The sequence below is a fragment of the Camelus bactrianus genome, chromosome 1, assembly GCF_048773025.1.
Source record: "Camelus bactrianus isolate YW-2024 breed Bactrian camel chromosome 1, ASM4877302v1, whole genome shotgun sequence".
Taxonomy (NCBI): Eukaryota; Metazoa; Chordata; class Mammalia; order Artiodactyla; family Camelidae; genus Camelus; species Camelus bactrianus.
In genome coordinates, this window is record NC_133539.1 from 95,892,454 (window position 1) to 95,910,382 (window position 17,929).

Genomic DNA, 17,929 nt, shown 5'->3' on the forward strand with positions numbered 1-17,929 from the left:
GCCTGCCTTTTAAGCCTGCTGCTCTCACTCCTGGTTTCTTAAACATCTCCTAGATTCCAACTCACACTCCTGGCTTTTAGTTTTAAACCCATTTGGGTTTGAGTGTTTTTTGTGTTTATGAGTCCAAAGAATCCTGACTGGATTTTAAAAATACTTTTTATAGTATAATTAATCATACTACAAAAAAGTGAGTCAGATGTTATCTGGCTAGAAGACTTCCTTTCCACTGTGGCTTACAAATTTTAGAGCATACCAATGATTACAAACTCTGATGAACAGATTCAGCTGTTTATGAAAATTGGAATTACTATGGCTAGGCCCTTCTATGTAATTTCAACCTCATGTCCACCTATAAAGAGACTGCTGGGAGAACAGTATATAGTTCAAGTGGTAGAGCACATGCTTAGCATGCAGGAGGTCCTGGGTTCAATCCCCAGTACCCCCTCTAAAAACAAATAAATGAATAAACCTAATTACCTCCAAACTCAAAAAACAAAAAAAGAGAGAGAGAAAGAGAGATTGCTGGATACTAGTGATCTCACCAATGACTGATGTGGCTGAAGAGAGCGTCAGGGGTACAAATTCAAACGTCTACAGGGACATTAATGCACAGACTGGGTGTATCATAGCAGAGTGGTAGGAATGCTGCCAACTGAAGAGGCATGCCCTCTGGTGCCTCCTTGGGCCCTCCCCAAGAAGGGAACCTCATCTGTTGATTGATGGAAATATGTTTCCAACATAAAAGCTAGAAATCCAAAATTTTACAATTTCATTCTTCTGTTTATTAAGTACTGGAAACTAATTTTAACTTTTTTTAAAAGATAGGGCCCAGAGAAAGCGTCTGCAGAACAAACTTTTTCTGAGGCTGCCAGTTTGCACCCTCTGATATAATATAATATGATGTGAAATATACTCTCGTAAAGAAACGAATGCCTCACAAAATTTATCACATTTCCTAAGTCCCTAGCCAACTATGTGGTTATATTTTCAAAAGGCAAGAGAGGGAAGACTTTATTTTGAGACTTTTTGCCAGAGGGAAATGAAATATGTGTATCAACATTTGTCTAAAAAATTCAAAAGAGAGTTAACATAATTACTATCAAATTATGGATCCTGGTGATTAAGAATACACACATAATGCAATAATGCCTTTCATATTGCAAGGAAATCACGCAAGTCCCTTGGCACACCTGCACACCTGCCTGTCACTCTGCAGTTGTCTTCTCCATTATGTACCTTTCAGCAGCATCACAGTATGCGGGTAGTTTTCAAACCTTTTCCCCTATTGCTAACAGATTAGTGTTAAATCCTTGACCTTCAGAGTTGTATTTAAATATATTTGACTATGATAAGAAGGCAGTTTAAGTGATATATACACACATTTTAATTTGCCTAGAATAATGTGTTCTAGGTTTTTAGATTTTTCAGATTAACCCAATTAATTGGAATAGAATATACATTTTGATTGAAGTGCAAAGTGTATAAAAGATGATACAAGGCAGGGCTTTCAGATTATAATTCAGTAATAAGTCTTCTCTGTATCTGCTTCAATTGTCCTCTTACTTATTTTCAAAAAGACTATGTGAACACTTTTTGTGAAATGTAAATCTTTCACATTCAGTCTTTGGCTTTAAATTCCTCAAATTTAAAGCAGTCTTTATAACAGAGAAACTGACTTCCTTCCACATCGTCTGTCTTAAAAATTGTGCATCTAATGCTGAAGACAAAAGATGCAAGAGATCCAGTTACGGCTATGTAACAACTCTAGATCTAGTGTGAAAAAGGTACACTACTTACAGTGTCAGCCCTGATGATGTGAAGAGCTTAGATGTCATCACTCCTGTCCTTAGAATAAGAGAAAACTGAACAATTGAAAAAATCAGCAACCACTTTTAGGCACATTAGAGAACTGAGGCCGCAGGACAAACTGCCCCTAAAATCTGGAGACAAGTGGTGGTAGGCAGATAATGGCTGCCCGAAGACGCTCACATCCTACTCCCTGGAACCTGTGAGTATGTTACTTTACACAGCAAAAGGGATTCAAGGTAGCAGATGGAATTGTGATTCGTTGCTAATCAACTAAGAGTAAAACAGAGAGATTATGAATTGGGCCCAAAGGAAAGGGGCCTTACAAGTAGAAGAGGGCGGCAGAAGAGAATCATAGAGGTGACAGTGTGAAGAGTAATCTGCCCTGCGTTAATGGTTTGTAAGACGGAGGAATGGATCTACCATCAGCGAATGCAGGTGGGCTCTTCATGGTGGAAAAAAACAAGGGAAAAGATTCTCCCACAGAGCACCCAGAAGAAATGCCGCCCTGCCAACCCATTTTTAGCCTGGTAAGCCCCACACAAATTTCTGACTTCCAGAACTACACATTTGTATTGCTTTAAGACATCAGGTTTGTGGCAGCTTGTTATGGTAACAATAGGAAAAAAATATATAGGTGCATCCAGAGAGCCATCAGCTGGTAGGAACACTGAAATGCTAATTTTCACAAATTGCTGTCAGCTAAACATGGACCAGTTTTATAATGAGGAAGTCCTGGGGGCCACAGGCCTCTCAGAGAGGCCCCAACACTTTCATGGCTTTTCCCACCAGGTTCTCATGAAGAGGATCTAAGAAAGATCTCCTGTGGCACTGACAGTGGTGGGGTGGGCAGTGGGCAGGGGCCGGGGAGGGTGAAGACCTATGAACAGGAAACACACCCAGAGCATTCTCCACAACAAAGTTTACCTCTTAGGTTTCCCTCTTTGTGAAGTACACATGCTATTGCTTCTTACTTGTACCTTAATGTGAACAATTGGGGGAAGTACTGGGTTAAGCCAGCAGTTCATAAAGGGTAGTCCTGGGATCAGTAGCAACAGCATCATCTGGGAACCTGTTAGAAACACAGGCCTTTGGGACCTATCCCAGGACTACTGAATCAGAAACTCTGGGGGTGGGTCAAGACACTGGTGTTTTAACAAGTCTTCCGGGAGATTCTGTTGGAGCTAACGTTGAGGAATAGGAGGTTTCAGACAAAAGAGGGCCCAAGACAGATCCTTTGCATTAAGACGGGCTCTTTTGTGATGTGAGGGCACCTAAACGTTGCCTTGTGCTCCCTTGGAGGACGTGATGAAGAAGGCTGTGGAGAACCAGCAGACAGGGTGGCCCTGCCGTGGCCGGGAATAGATGCTCTAGAAGCAGAAGCCATAAGCAACCCTCCTAAGCCAACCTTGGCTCTTCTCCTGAAAGAGCCAGGGAGAAGCCAACGCAGCAACACAGTAGACCAACCAGCCAGTTCTGCGCAGACCCAGCCCCTAGGGAGGGCGCAGTGAGCTTCTGTGAGGCAGAAGGAGAAGGAAGCAAACAGCGCTTAGAAGATGTCGAAGCATAAACTCTGAGTATCTGTATGAAATGAGACTGTTTGCATGTTTAATTTGAAAGATAAAGTTATCCCTAAACCCTCTCCCCTCAAAGACTAATCAGTTAACTTAGAGCTCGTGAAGCAATTACCGATAAAGTTAAAAAGTTGTCTAAGCACTGTTTACATCCTTCTTCTGCCTCACAGGAAGCTCATGACACAAAACAAACAAAAAACTCCAATTTTGCAAATCTGTTTAGAGGGGACATACTTCAACACAACTGTATAATGTTACTTAATCCATTTGATTATTTGGAAAATACTTGAGAATTAAACTTCTTTTTTTTAACATTTTTCATTGATTTATAATCATTTTACAATGTTGTGTCATAATTTTTTGTGGGGAGGTAATTAGGTTTATTTATTTACTTATTTTCATGGGGGTACTGGGAATTGAACCCAGGACCTCATACATGCTAAGCATGCACTCTACCATTGAGCTATGCCCTCCCCCTATAAAGAAAAATTCTTTATTCCAGACTTTCTTTGTTAAATAGTCTCAAAATGTGAATTTGATGGAAACAGTCACTTTTGAGATCATGTTGCAGTGATAAACTAACAACACTTGAGGGCAGTCAAAGCACACGTCTTGCCTGTATATAACAGCTGATTTAATTATAACTTTAAAATTGAACACTTTATCAAAATGCCTTTTTTTGTACTTCTTCTTTGGTCTACAATTATCCCCTACCTCCATAGTTCAGATTCCTAGACAGTTTCTCTGATGTAGGTGGAGCAACAATAAAAAGTATTTTTAAAGCATACATTAATTTTTGTTTCTTTTATCAGCTCTATTTTTGCTGTGGCTTGTAACTGATGTAGTTCTGAGACACTGCTCAGTTAAGTCACAAGTTCAATTTCTTTACCTCAAAATAGTCTTTTAGGATCATGTGAGTATATCACAGCATCCATCCATATGTGGGCACGTGTGTGTGTGTGTGTGTGTGTGTGTGTGTGTGTGTGTGTGTGTGTGTGTGTGTGTGTGTGTGTGTGTGTCTACCCAGAGAAGTCTGTGTGACATAAATAACAGTGAACAAGTAGAATTCTCTGGGGCTACCTTGGTAGAGTACATTTATATATTCTTTCCTGTCACTGCCCCGTAAAGCCACCACATCATATGTCAGTCTGGTTTTCATCACCACCTTGGATAAATCTTGGCCAAGTCCCATCATTTCTCAGATGTTAAAAAAAAGTTGTCAGGTTACTTTTGTCCCCCTTCCCCCCTCCCCAAAAAATCTAATTTCAGTAATTAAAATATCTTCCTTGTAAAATACTTAAAACTCCAGACTTCATATGAACTTAAGCTTCTCCCTTCGTTTTGTCTGTTTCCCATTGGAAGCCTGCAGTGGGGAGAAGTGGTGGGGTGGTTACAAACATTCAGGTTGATTTCTCTGCCTGGTTTCTACTCATCTGCCCACTTACTAGGCTGCCCCTGACTCCTGGAGGGTTGAAAGAGGAAAAAGGGAAGAGGTATGTCTTTCACTGACATTTCTATAATCTCACATTGATTTTTTCTGGCTATGATAGAAGCTTATGCCTATTTCTGTTGAGTCAGCTTTTGGGACCTTTCGTGAGCTGTGTGATTTCACTGCTGGGTCCAGGGCCAGCTCCAACGGTGTGAGCCCTTTGTAGACGCACAGGACCACATGCTTAGCGGGGCCTCCAGCTTGGTTTAATGCTCTGTCGTCGCCATGTTGAAAACTTTAATAAATTTCGAACAAGAGCACCCTGCATTTTCCTTTTTCACTGGGTAGCACCAGTTATGAAGCAGGTCCTGACTGTGCTCTCCCAACTTCAGCTCTGTAGCGGGGCAGTGCCTCTCCTTCAGCTGACAGTTTATAATCTCCCCCTCTGCCTCTTTCCAGTCAGACTACATCTCTAGCAGGATGCTGTGAATTGAGACAACAAATGAACATTCCCTACTTAGGTTCCTTTGCCCCATAAAAGCAGGCAATTTGGGGGGAGTATGGTTATTATAAACCTCCGTGCTAGTGCCTTAAGTCCTTACAGCCAGGCTCTCCCCAGAACCTGTTCTCCCTCAGGCGTCCGTCAGGTGATTCTCCCGTGTTCCTAAGCAACGCCATCCCATCCTAGCGCTCCCGGTAGGCCCTGAAGCGCCTCCTCCTCCGGATAACCGTCAACAAACCAATCCTTCCTTTAACTCCCTGACATCTTTACCTCAATTCTGTTATACCCTCAAGACGGATGAGTAGATTAGAGCCAAAACTTCCAGTTTTTGTCCCTCCTAAGCAGGGTCTGCGTAGGAGGTTCAGCCTCACTTTGGAAATTGAACATTTTTGCCCCTGCTGCTTTGCTCTCGGCCTTTAGGAAACTCAGCAGTTTAGGAAACAGAGACAGAAAGATTCCCAAGATAATGTCCAACCACATTATTTATAAGGACAAAATTTTACTTAAAAGTAGAGATTTTATAAAATAGATAAACAAGTTTATCCTGTGTAGCACAGGGAATATATTCAGTATCTTGTAGTAGTAGCTCATGGTGAAAATGAGTATGTATATATTCATGTGTGACAAACATTGTGCTATATACCAGAAACGGACTCAACATTGTAAGCTGTCTATGCCACAATTAAAATAAAAAGTAGAGATTTTAAAATTGAAATAATTATTTGAGAAACATTTCAAATAGTCCCAATTTTATGAAGATAATGCCTTCATCAGTAGGAGAGACGAATTCCATCCAACAAATATTCTGAGCATCTCCTTTGTGTAGATACCAGGAGTAAGTTCTACTGATATGCAAATTAATAAGACAGCCCCACAGTTAGAAACTGGGGAACACAAATAGACAATTTCTGGAAGATGGGTGATAACAAAGTTGTATCGTGGGTTTTGTGTGACTTCCCTGAGCTTGTGGATGGAAGTGGAGGTTGTGGAGCTCCTTACCTGAAGCTTTCTGACTGGTGAACTGCTTTTAAGGACTTCTTTGACAGAACTGCCCCTCATCTCTAAGTCTCTGGCTCCATCATATACAACAGGATGAAATCCCAATCTGTACACTTTCAGACATGGGGTTCCATTTTACCTATAAACTATTTTATGCCTATTCAAAACTAGCAAAGCTCTGCACAGGACATCTTGAATTTTTTCTATCTCAATATTAGAGCCAATAGACAAACCTTTTATAGCTTCCCTTTCAGTAAATGAGAAACAGTCCACAAAGTGGATGGGTATCAGACTCTGGTCCATTAATGGACAGAGAGGGAAGCCAGCAGCAGCATTCTTAGTGACATTAGATGTCTTAACTTGGAATTTTTGTCCCCCCTCCTTTTTCCTCCATTGGAGAGTTCCTAGAATGATAAATAAAATCCTATTAAATATTTTTCGTTATGGATCCCTTTGGAAATGATAGAAGCATTTAGATCTCCACCAAGTAAAAAATTCCTAGGTTAAAGGAAACAATGGGGTGGGGTGTGGATTTCAGGTTGGAATTTCCTGGACATAGCAATTACAGTGATTCACAACTTGGAAAAGTTTGTCCAGATTTTGTCTTTCTGGTACTAAAGACAAAAAAAATCCATGCTCCCTGACTATAGGGTTGGATGGCTGGATCATTTTCCAGATAGGCTGACTTACTGGGTGACATTTTTCTTGGGGGAGGGAGTGCCATTTTGTGTAGACACCCTCTGCCATCATGGAGCCAAATCCTGACTTCTGACTGGCTCTGGCATGATTCCTCCCCAGAGCGCTGAATCTTCGTGCATCACTCACCACATAAGGGAGCAATACTGCAGAAGCAAAGTCCGCCATGCACTGGGCGTTAGTACACTGTGTCATATCACATCCACAAATGGTCATTTCTCCCATTCTCAGAACAGGGGTCTCACACCTTTAGGGAAGGTGTAGGTCTACCCTGCCAGCGGTGCTCGCATTTCTCACTCCACTCTCATCCGTACCTCCAAATCTTCCCAAAGGCTCCATTTTTTCTTCCTTCCTTTCTACTTAGAGTAACACTCGATGTACAGTTATATAATCCTCAGCTGCCGTTGGTGGAAGCTATTCCACAATCTCTGGTGGAAGCCCCAGATTATCAATCACATCTCTGTCCACCCCAGCTTTGGTGGCCAATTTATACCGCAGTGGAGGGTGCAAGTGGTCTGAGAGTGAAAACTGTCTTACAGAGCATTTGCCTTCTCTGGCTTAACTCTGACCAATATGATTAAGTCCTATTGCTGTGGCCAGTTAACGTTATAGTATTATCCTATCCAGTTTATGACCAGTTGGACATAATTGAGAAGTAAGGGTGTTGTTATCAGTCTGCTCTTGAAAAGATCTTCCAAATATGCATGCCTTAAATTTAATCAGGTAGCCCACTTCAGTGCTAAAAAATAAAGGTCTAGTTTATGATTGGAGGATTGAACTTTTAGCCACAGACTAGCAAATACCAGAGATTTCTGTCTCCACTAATTTGATTTTTTAAAATCTGATACCACTCATAGACTTATGAGCCAGCAACCCTGTATAATGTATAATGCTTATTGAAATTAGTACAAAGCTTTGATTAAGACAGAGTTTTGAGGGAGTGACATCAACATCAAGGTGATGTAAGACACTCTCTTTGTCTCTCCCCTTCAATCTACAACCGGTAAAACATCCATAACTCAACAAGAGTTCCTCTGCCCAACACACCAGGACATCAGAGAGTTCCATACACCTGTATATCTAAACATGGGTGCAGTGAACACATAGAGGAGGTGAACCAGGGGAGCAGCAAAGGCCAAGCCCCAAAAATCCCAGTCCCCTCCTCCCAGCAGCTAATCCAGCAGCCCAAGAGAACACAGTAGCAACAAGAGAGGTGTTGCACATGACTCCAGCCTCCTGGCTGCAGCAGCACCCACAGTCACAGGGAACTGGCAGCAGCGGCAGTGGGGCCTGTGACCCCGGTCCCTGTAGCTCTGGCTCCCCCATCTGCAGCAGTCGCCTCTGTGAACCCAGTAATCCCAGATGTGGCAAAGGCACCTGTGACCCTAGCTCCCAGCCTGCCTTCCCCCTTCCCCTATGGAGGTGGTGTCCTTAGCCCAGGCATTCCTGAACATGGTGGAGGTGCCGCCATTGGGTTCCCCAAGCAGCAATACCAGTGACAGCAGTGACACTGACACCAGCAACCCTGGAGGCATAAGCAGTGACAATGAGGGCCTCAAATGACACCTCTTGACAGAAGAATTGGAGAGTAGAAAGTTCGGGTTCTCAAGTACAGCCAGAGGCAGCACAGAGAATCAAAAACTTGTGCTATAGCACCACCTACTGAAAAATAAAAGAACGGCCTCTAATTACCAATTACCAATCTATTGAAAATTGCTAGAATCAAGTTAAAAAAAAAAAAAAAAAGCTTTACCTAGAGAAGAAAGATTTTCACTACTTAAAATGCACCAGCAGAGGAACAACTCACCAAACACCATGAAGAATCACAGTAATACTGTACCATAAAAAGAAAATAATTCAGAAACCAAATTTAAAGGCATGGAATATTGCAATCTAACTGATAAAAAATTCAACATAGCTGTCGTGAAGAAGCTTAACGAGCTACAAGAAATTCAGAAACACAATTCAGTGACCTCATGAATAAAATCAACAAACAGAAGGAATGCTTTACCAAAGAAAGTGAAACTCTAAAAGAACCAAACGAATTCTGGAGTAAAAGAACTCAAAAAATGAGGTGAAGAATGCCTTAGAAAGCACTGGGAATAGAGCAGACCATATGGAAGAGATAATTACCAAGCTCAAAGATAAAAATCTAAAAATAATTTAGGTAGAAGAGGAAAGAGAACTAAGATTTTTTTTTTTAAATGAAGAAGTTCTACAAGAACTATCCAACGTCTTTTGGAAAGGCAATCCTATGAGGAGAAGAGAGGAAGAAGGGGACAGAAAGTTTACTTAAAGAAGTAATAGCTGAGAGCTTCCCAAAACTGGGGAAGAAACTGGATATACAAGTTCATGTTGCTAACAGAACACCTAATTACCTCAGTGCAAAAAGACCTTCTCCAAGACACATTATACTGAAACTATCAAAAGTCAACGACAAAGAAAAAAATTTTAAAGGCAGCCAGACTGTAACCCGTAAGGGAACCCCCTGTTAGTCTATTAGAAAATTTCTTAGCAGGAACTCTACAGGCAAGGAGAGAGTGGAATCACCATATTCAAAACATTGAAAGATAAAAACTGTCAGCCAAGAACAGTCTTTCCAGCAAAGTTCTCCTTCAGATATGAAGGAGAAATAAGGGCTTTCCCAGACAAGCAAAAGCTGAGGGAGGTCATTACCACTAGACCTGCCTGACATTAAAGACCTTGTAACCATTTCAGAACTGAGTTTTGGAATCCAAATGAGTCTTCAGAAATTTAAAAAGATTAAAAGTAAATATTGATTGTGATGCTAAACAAATAGACTAAATCTGACCAACATTCCTCGATGTTAGTAAGCCCTGGCACACTTTCTGGCAGAGACAGTGGTTCTCACTGTTAGATTTAAAGAATGGCTATTAAGAGGTTGAAGGAGATGAGAAGAAATTTAATATTCATTTGACCAGAGGAAATTTTTTACAGTCTGAAACAGTGCATCAAGATTTCTCTAGATACCATCTAGCTACCAGTGACTGGTGTGGGGCGGTATTTGAAGGTGTTAGAATATTTAGATGGTATGATTGCATTTGGAAAGACCTAGGAAGGAAAAAAAGGAATCCTTAGAGTGTTAGACTATCTCAGGGAGGCACAATAGGAAAAGTTCCCTAAGATGTGTTAGCTCTACTGTGCTTATGACTCTGTTCATTATACAGCAGACATAGTTTCTCACCAGGGGAAATTTTGTCCCTATCTGTTGGCCTCCTCCCAGTAGATTTAGAGAAGTGAAGATGTTTTGGAAGTGCTGATGTTTAAGGCTGTCAATCAAAGATTACACCTGGATGTTGCATCACTGACATTTGACTTGTGGGCATTTGGTTAGCACTAAGCTCCCTCCTGTCTGTACATAATGCCCATGGCAGCTGGAGGGGGGATGGGGAGAAAGGGCTGATCCTACCAACTTCAGGGAAACCTGGAGCAGATATTCTAAACCCCAGACCAGTGGTTCTCAACTTTGGCTGATTACGAGAACAACCTGCGGAGATTTTTTTTAAAATTCAAAAATGTTTGCTTAAGGTACTTTATGTGAATCTCTGTTATTTGCAATCAATTGACCCCAGACTGAAATATGAAGTACTGTGGTCTTAAGAGAATCATCAGACAACCATGCCATTTTCCTTTTCTAGTCAGTGTCTAATGGAAGTAAGTAGGGAACACCTGGGGCAATAAGACCAGCCTCTGGAAAGTCCTGGAAGGACTTCTTAAGGTCAAAATGTGGGGGAAAACACAAGGTTGAGGTAATAACTCAGTCATTCTGACAGCAAATAAAATAAAAACTGACAATTCAGCTACACAGAAGAGCAGGCACACTCTGAAGACGTGGGTAACATGCTCTTGGATTGGAAGAATTAATATGGTTAAAATGGCCATACTACCCAAGGTAATCTATAGATTTAATGTTATCCCTTTCAAGATACCCACGATATTTTTCACAGAACTAGAACAAATAATCCTAAAATGTATATGGAATCACAAAAGACCCAGAATTGCCAAAGCAATACTGAAGAAAGAGAATGAAGCTAGAAGAATAACCCTTCCAGACTTCATACAATACTACAGAGCTACAGTAATCAGAACAGCACGGTATTGGCACAAAAACAGACATATGGATCAATGGAACAGAATAGAGAGCTCAGAAATAAACCCACAGACTTAATCTTTGACAAAGGAGGCAAGAATATACAATGAAGAAAAGACAGTCTCTTCAGGAAGTGATGTTGGATAAACCTGACAGCCCCACATGTAAATCAATGAAGTTAAAACATTCCCTCACACTTTACACAAAAATAAACTCAAAATAGCTTAAAGACTTAAATATAAGACAAGACACTATAAGCCTCAAAGAAGAAAACACAGGCAAACATTTTCTGACATAAATCTTAGCAATGTTCTCCTAGGGCAGTCTACCCAGGCAATAGAAATAATAGCAAAAATAAACAAATAGGAACTAATTAAACTTACAAGCTTTTGCACAGCAAAGGAAACCACAAACAAAACAAAAAGACAACTTATGGAATGGGAGAAAATATTTGCAAATGATGTGACTGACACAGGTTTAATTCCAGAATATATAAGCAGCTCATACAACTTAATACAACAACAGAAAAAAACCTGATCCAAAAAAGTGCAGAAGACCTAAACAAGTAATTCTCCAGTGAAGACATACAAATGGTTACTAGGCACATGAAAAAATGCTCAGTATTGCTAATTATCAGAGAAATGCAAATCAAAACTACAATGAGTTTTCACACCATTCTCATACCAGTCAGAATGGCCATCATTCAAAAGTCCACAAATGATAAATGCTGGAGAGGCTGTGGAGAAAAGGGAACCCTCCTGCACTGTTGGTGGGAATGTAGTTTGATATAGCCATTATGGAAAACAGTATGGAGATTCCCAAAAAGACTAAAAATAGACTTAATATATGATCCAGCAATCCCACGCTTGGGCATATATCCAAAGGGAATCTTAATTCAAAAAGACACCTGCACCTCAATGTTTATAGCAGCACTATTTACAATAGCCAAGGCATAGAAATAACCTAAATGTCCATTGACAGATGAGTGGATAAAGAAGCTGTCGTATATTTACACAATAGAATAACACTCAGCCATAAAAAAGAATAAAATAATGTCACTTGCAGCAACATGGATGGACCTGGAGATTGTCATTCTAAGTGAAGTAAGCCAGAGAAAGAAAAATACCATATATCACTTATACATGGAATCTTAAAAAAAGACACTAATGAACTCATCTACAAAATAGAAACAGACTCACAGACATAGTAAACAATCTCATGTTTACCAGTAGGAAAGCAGGGTGCGAAGAGAAAAATTGGGAGTTCGAGATTTGCAGATACTGACTGGTATACATAAAATAGATAAATAAGTTTATACTGTATAGCACAGGGAACTATATTCAATATCTTGTAGTAACCTATAATGAAAAAGAATATGAAAAGGAATATATGTATATGTATGACTGAAACATTATGCTGTACACCAGAAAGTAACACATTGTAAACTCACTATACTTCAATAAAATAGTTAATGTGAGGGGTATGTCTCACATTCGTCACAGGCAAAGTCCGTTAACAGTTCCCAGGAAATAAAAATAGAATCTGGGTAATAAAACAGTCTAACCTTTTTTTCCTTTGCCTTTGTGCTTCCTCTAGTTTCACTTGCTCACAGGGTGCTGTGTGCAGAGGTCTTGCCCCCAGCCTTTCAGACCAGATTTCTTAGCGCGAAAGGCTGCGCAGGCCACCTCAGCTCGGAGGGCCGTGTCCTGAAGCGCTGCGCACAACACTCAACCCAACATGGCGGGCGCGGCCGGCCGTGGCGGGCGTGGCCGCAGCGGCAGCGGCGTCAGAGGCGGGCCGAGTGCAGAGGCGCAGTGCCCAGCCCTGCGGACTGGAGCCGGGAGCTCCACGGCTGCACCAGACCTGCGGGAACTCCGCCCCTTCCCCCCTCACCTCCCCCGCCACCCCCTCCCTGCCGCTGACGAGATCCCTGTGAAGCAGCCCCGCCCACACAGCCTGTCCTGTGGGGACAGCGTGGACTCTACAGCGCCCGTTAGGGCACCTCTTCATTCTTTGATCAAAGCATAAAGTTTTCCTTTGCTTCTGAGCCAAACTTAGTTTAGTTCTATTGGCTCAAACACCAGGCAGGAGGACCCTGCTTGGGGACTCATGGGGGAGGGTGGGTAACACTTTCTATCATGTATTATTGCTATTTTATATTTTAGCCGATATACTATTTTCCACATTATTATCTTCCTTGTGAGACTATGAAGCCCTGAGGAAATAGTTCCTAATTCATCTTCAGACTTACCCACCAATCAGCACGGAATCAGTTGTTTAGTATTTAGTATGTGCTTGATTGGTATTTGTCACGAAAATGGTGGGAGACAAGGATTAGTCTTACTGAGAATTCTGACATTCAGGGATAGCTTATTTGAATACTAAGGGAACATACCTTAGAAGAGGAGACCCTCTGAGATGTTAACCTCACAGGTAGAGCAGTGCTTCTCAGTTAGGACTAGCTTGTCCCGCAGGGGATATCTGGCAATGCCTGGAGACATTTATGTTTGTCATGACTGGGGGTAGGGGGTGCTCCTAACTTCCAGTGGTTAGAGGCCAGGGATGCTGCCAAACATCGTACAATGCCTAGGACTGCCCCACGCCCCACCCCTCCACAACAAAGAATTACCTAGTCCAAAATGTCAGTAGTACCATGGTTGAGAAACACTGAACTAGAGTTTCCTCTGATCAAAGACTTTTTCTTGTGCTGACTTGAGCAAGAAAACCTCTGAACTTCAGTTACTGATACCAACTGCTGGTGCCTGAGGTACTATTTGTTCCTCTATAGCAATTCTCCACTTAGTTCTTTTAATAACAGAACATCTTGACCTTTAACTGGACCCTCGACTATCAACTAGAGGCTATAACTCGTCTTCTCTGGTAGGCGAGACTGAGGCTGGAACTAAATTCTAGCCAGCTGAAGAGTGGAAATGCTGTGTGCTTCGTGTCTTTAAAAAGGAAGATCTTTACACTCTTTATTCTTTCCTTCCTACAAATTATCACATGGATGTGGAGCGTACAAATGATATTTGTCTGTGCAGATATTAATAAAATTGCAGGGAATGCAGAGCAATGGGATAGCAGAAACTTGGTTCCATAGAGCAAAGTCACCTACCTATCTTGTACTGCCTGTTTCCTGTCGGCCAGTCACATATGAAAAAAAGCAAACTTCTTTGAACCTTTTGAGTAGCAGTTTAGTTTTTACTCTGCCTAATACAAACCAGATTCAGTTTTTGTTGTTCTGGATGATAGCTGTGAGTGGATAGCTCTATGAGACAGTCACACCTACATGGTTTAGTATGCTGTAGACAGGACTAGTTAAAACAGATGAATGCATGATGCTGGCAGACAGTAGGAAACAGACCACATCTCAAAAGAGACCGTATTACTTGTGCACAGTCTCCTTAGTAGCAGTCAGCTAGCTTATGGATCATGCAAACTGTGAAACATGGTAGAAGTTGAGGTTTACTCTACTTTTTAAGTCAAAGGATTTGGAATATGCATTAACTTTTTCCCCCATACTGATATTGCTTTTAATTTCTTTGTTTACAAGCTTAAGAGGTATGATTAGGATAGATGGCCCCCTAGTAGAAAAAATTTCTCCAGTTTCCTGGGGAAATGTTCTATAGGAAAGAGATGGCCATTTGACTCTTAGAGATCGTAGGAATAATGCAGATGTCCTATTTAGCAATTTGAGGGAAAGGTGGGGAGTAAATAAAACTTTTTAACTACCACATGCCTGATATTCTGCTTTATTCCTTTTGTTGTGGGATGTAATTTAGGGAAAATAATCATTGTTTTTTTTCTTCCTACATGCTCTGGTTGGTGCCCTGATTTCCACCCATCAAATAAGTGGCTTTCATCCTCTTGGGAAAGGCCATACAGAACCGAGAAAGGGGAAATCAATTGAATTCCTGGAGAGATACGTTAAAACTCCTATGAGGCAGGCATTTTGCAAGCCAAGCCTTTTACAAACCGAGCTATTTGAGATCACAAAGGATTTCTGAGCTACAAAAGGCTGAGCCTCTGGAGACAGTTGGACAGGAGTTGCTGAGATAAGAGTACTTTCCCACAAGAAAGGAGATGGAGTTTAGTAAGTGAGAGGGGAAAGTGTTATCTGAGGGGAAGGGGCTGGAGTTTGGAAACTGAGGGTGACTGAGATGGCATATTGGGCCCCACCCTCAGCCCAGCCAAGCTCTGAATGGGGTAAATGCAGACCACAGAGAGATTTGGTAGGGATCTTAGGTCAGAGGAGATAAGTTTTCCTCATGAAGCCTAAGGGAGTGCACGCCTCGAGAATAAGTCCTCTCAATGTACATGTTCCCAACCAAAGGCATCATCGTCTAGCAGTAGAACGGTAGAATCAGAGATGTTCCATCAGAGATGGCCACAGATACCCTACCCCAAGTCTCTCATCATTTGGGCCTAGCACAGAAGAACTTCAAAATTTTCTGTGTCCTTGAAAAGAGGCACGGGAGAGCTGATTGGGTATTTGGACAGACCTTACAAGGGGGATGAGTAAGATGTGAAGTGACCTTAGACATGGCAGAGGGAAAGTAGAGGGGGATGCGGACATTACCGCAGTGGGTATAAGTGGGCTGGAGGCTCATGAACAAATGGCAGTTGACCCTAGCACAGCACTAAGAGAAAGTGCCCCTCAACATACACCAATGTACACTGGATCGCTTCCGAAAAGAGGAGACGGCAGTGGAAATCTGGAATTGACTATTCACCCAAAAGAAACAGAGAAACGTTTCATAAGCCTTCTGCACAAACACACAGTGATCTCCAGTGGAAGGAGGTGAGAAATCCTTCATTTGTCCACAGTATCTTGCCCAGTAATGGAATGTTTTGAAGAATGGACTCAATAGTTTTCGAATTCTAAGTGCTAAAAATGGACAAGTAAATGGAAAAGTAAATATTCTTTGAAGGGGGCATAGAGGGATACACATGGTAGGGTAAATTTTGGTGATATCTGAAACCTTTACCTTCCCCAAAGTCCTGATGTCCCGATCAAGGAATGCAGGCATTTATTGCCACAGAGGGGGAGTCAATAGAGATGAAAACAAATTATCAATTTGTTCCTACATCCTGTTAAAAACAAATCCTCATTGCACAAATATGAATACTGAAAAGCAAGGCTTACTAGTGCAAGAGCCAGAGTGGTGAGAAACAAAGGATATTAAAGGAGCAAATTTCTAAAATGCAAAGATTACCAAGCTTTGAGGTTAGCAACCATAGAGGAAGAATACATGATAATTTAAGAGTTTTCTCAGTCAAAAGAGACAGAAGTTCAACCTGTGGTTAGGAGAGGGAGTCTCACAGGACACAGGGCTGGACCTCAGAAGTTTATGTGTATCTGAGAATAGAAGCTTCCAGCTTTTCTCCCCACCTGCACCGATCCCACTGCTCTGTACAATGAAAAAAAAAGCCAAATAGAATTAGTGCCACAGGAGAGATATAAACTACGTATTCTGGGTTACCAGGCTCACAAAAACAGCCACAGCTTATATTAAGAGTCACGTGTCAAGCTGAATAAAAACATTAAAACACCTGTGAGGAAAGTTTAATTATGAAGTTTTCAAATGTACGAAAAATACAGAAACAAAAAGATACCAGTGTACTTTCTTCCAAAGTTTACCAAAAACTTTTAAATGTGCCTTATTTTCATTGGATTTTTGAAAAATTAAATTTAACTAATTCAGCTGCACCTCTATTCTGTACCATTTGGTTTTCCTCTTTAAAAAAATTGTTTGCTTGAGCATAGATGTGACTCCTAAGGCAAAAGGTGAAGAAAAGATACTGGAGCTTCAAAGCCAGGCTGTGAAGACTACACCTGAATCTGGGCCTGGGCCTGGGCCTGGGTTTGGGTTTGGGTTTGGGTCTGGGACTGGGTCTTAGGCTAAACTTGGGGCTGGGACAAGGCCTAATCTTGGGCCTGGGTTTAGGACTGTGCCAGGTTCTGCGCTAGAAGTGGACCTAAAGATTACACTGGAGCTGGGGCTGGGCCTGGGGTTGGGCCAGGGCTGAAGCTTTCAGTTTGTGTGCATAGGAGGAAGTCAGGGCTGCTGCAGAGCTGCAGAGGTTTGCTCCTGATTAAGTTAGTAGATAACAAGAGTCGTACCTAGTCTGGCTCTGAAAGGTCACTGAACTATCAGTGATGAGAATTTTCCACCAGCTCAACCATTAACTGCTTTCAGACTCAGACTTTCCTTTCAATCCAGAAATCTTGATATCTAAATTGAAATAAAAATTCCTCAAGAGGAGAAGAAATGTGAAGTTATAGCTTTACTTATGGCAGAGTCTTAACTAGTTTGCAGTTAGAAGAGTTAGGTTTTTTTTTAGTTCTTTTAAATCTTGAGCAATTTTCAGTTATTCATATCCTGTATTTTCAAGTAATTACTCATACTTGAATCAAACATGTTACCTTTGGTTGTTATTGATACTGGTTTTGGAATTGAGTGATTATTACTGTAACTTTTACTTCCAAAATTTTGTGGGCCCAAGATTTTATAAATATGGATCATAGTTTATAGTTATCCATGTTGGAGATGGTATAACATGCCTTGAGAACAACTCTATTAATTCCAGCTCTGCCTTTAACTTGGCTTTGAACATGTTGGTTACTCTTAGAACCTTCTTTGGATATAACAGCATTGCCTCGTGGAGCAGTGAGCATACCATCAGCTAACAAAAACAACATACAGAATAGACAAGCCATGCTCTGTAAACATCCACTCCCTTCATAGGTTCCACCCTCCACCGGGCCTCACCGTCGCAATCCTTCTGGGGGAACACAAGCTACTTTGGGC

General features: G+C 41.4%; 1 long non-coding RNA gene across 2 annotated transcripts in view; it reads right to left on the reverse strand.

Moving 5' to 3' along the window:
• The window catches only part of LOC123615986 (uncharacterized), a 167,320-nt gene extending 154,446 nt beyond the window's left edge, over nt 1-12,874 (reverse strand). Inside the window, exon 1 of one of the 2 annotated variants that reach the window (XR_006723850.2) lies at nt 12,682-12,874. This is a non-coding gene — a long non-coding RNA (uncharacterized LOC123615986). The remainder of the gene's footprint in view (nt 1-12,681) is intronic. The other variant, XR_012508993.1, reaches the window with a different exon arrangement.
• Nucleotides 12,875-17,929: the final 5,055 nt, after the last annotated feature.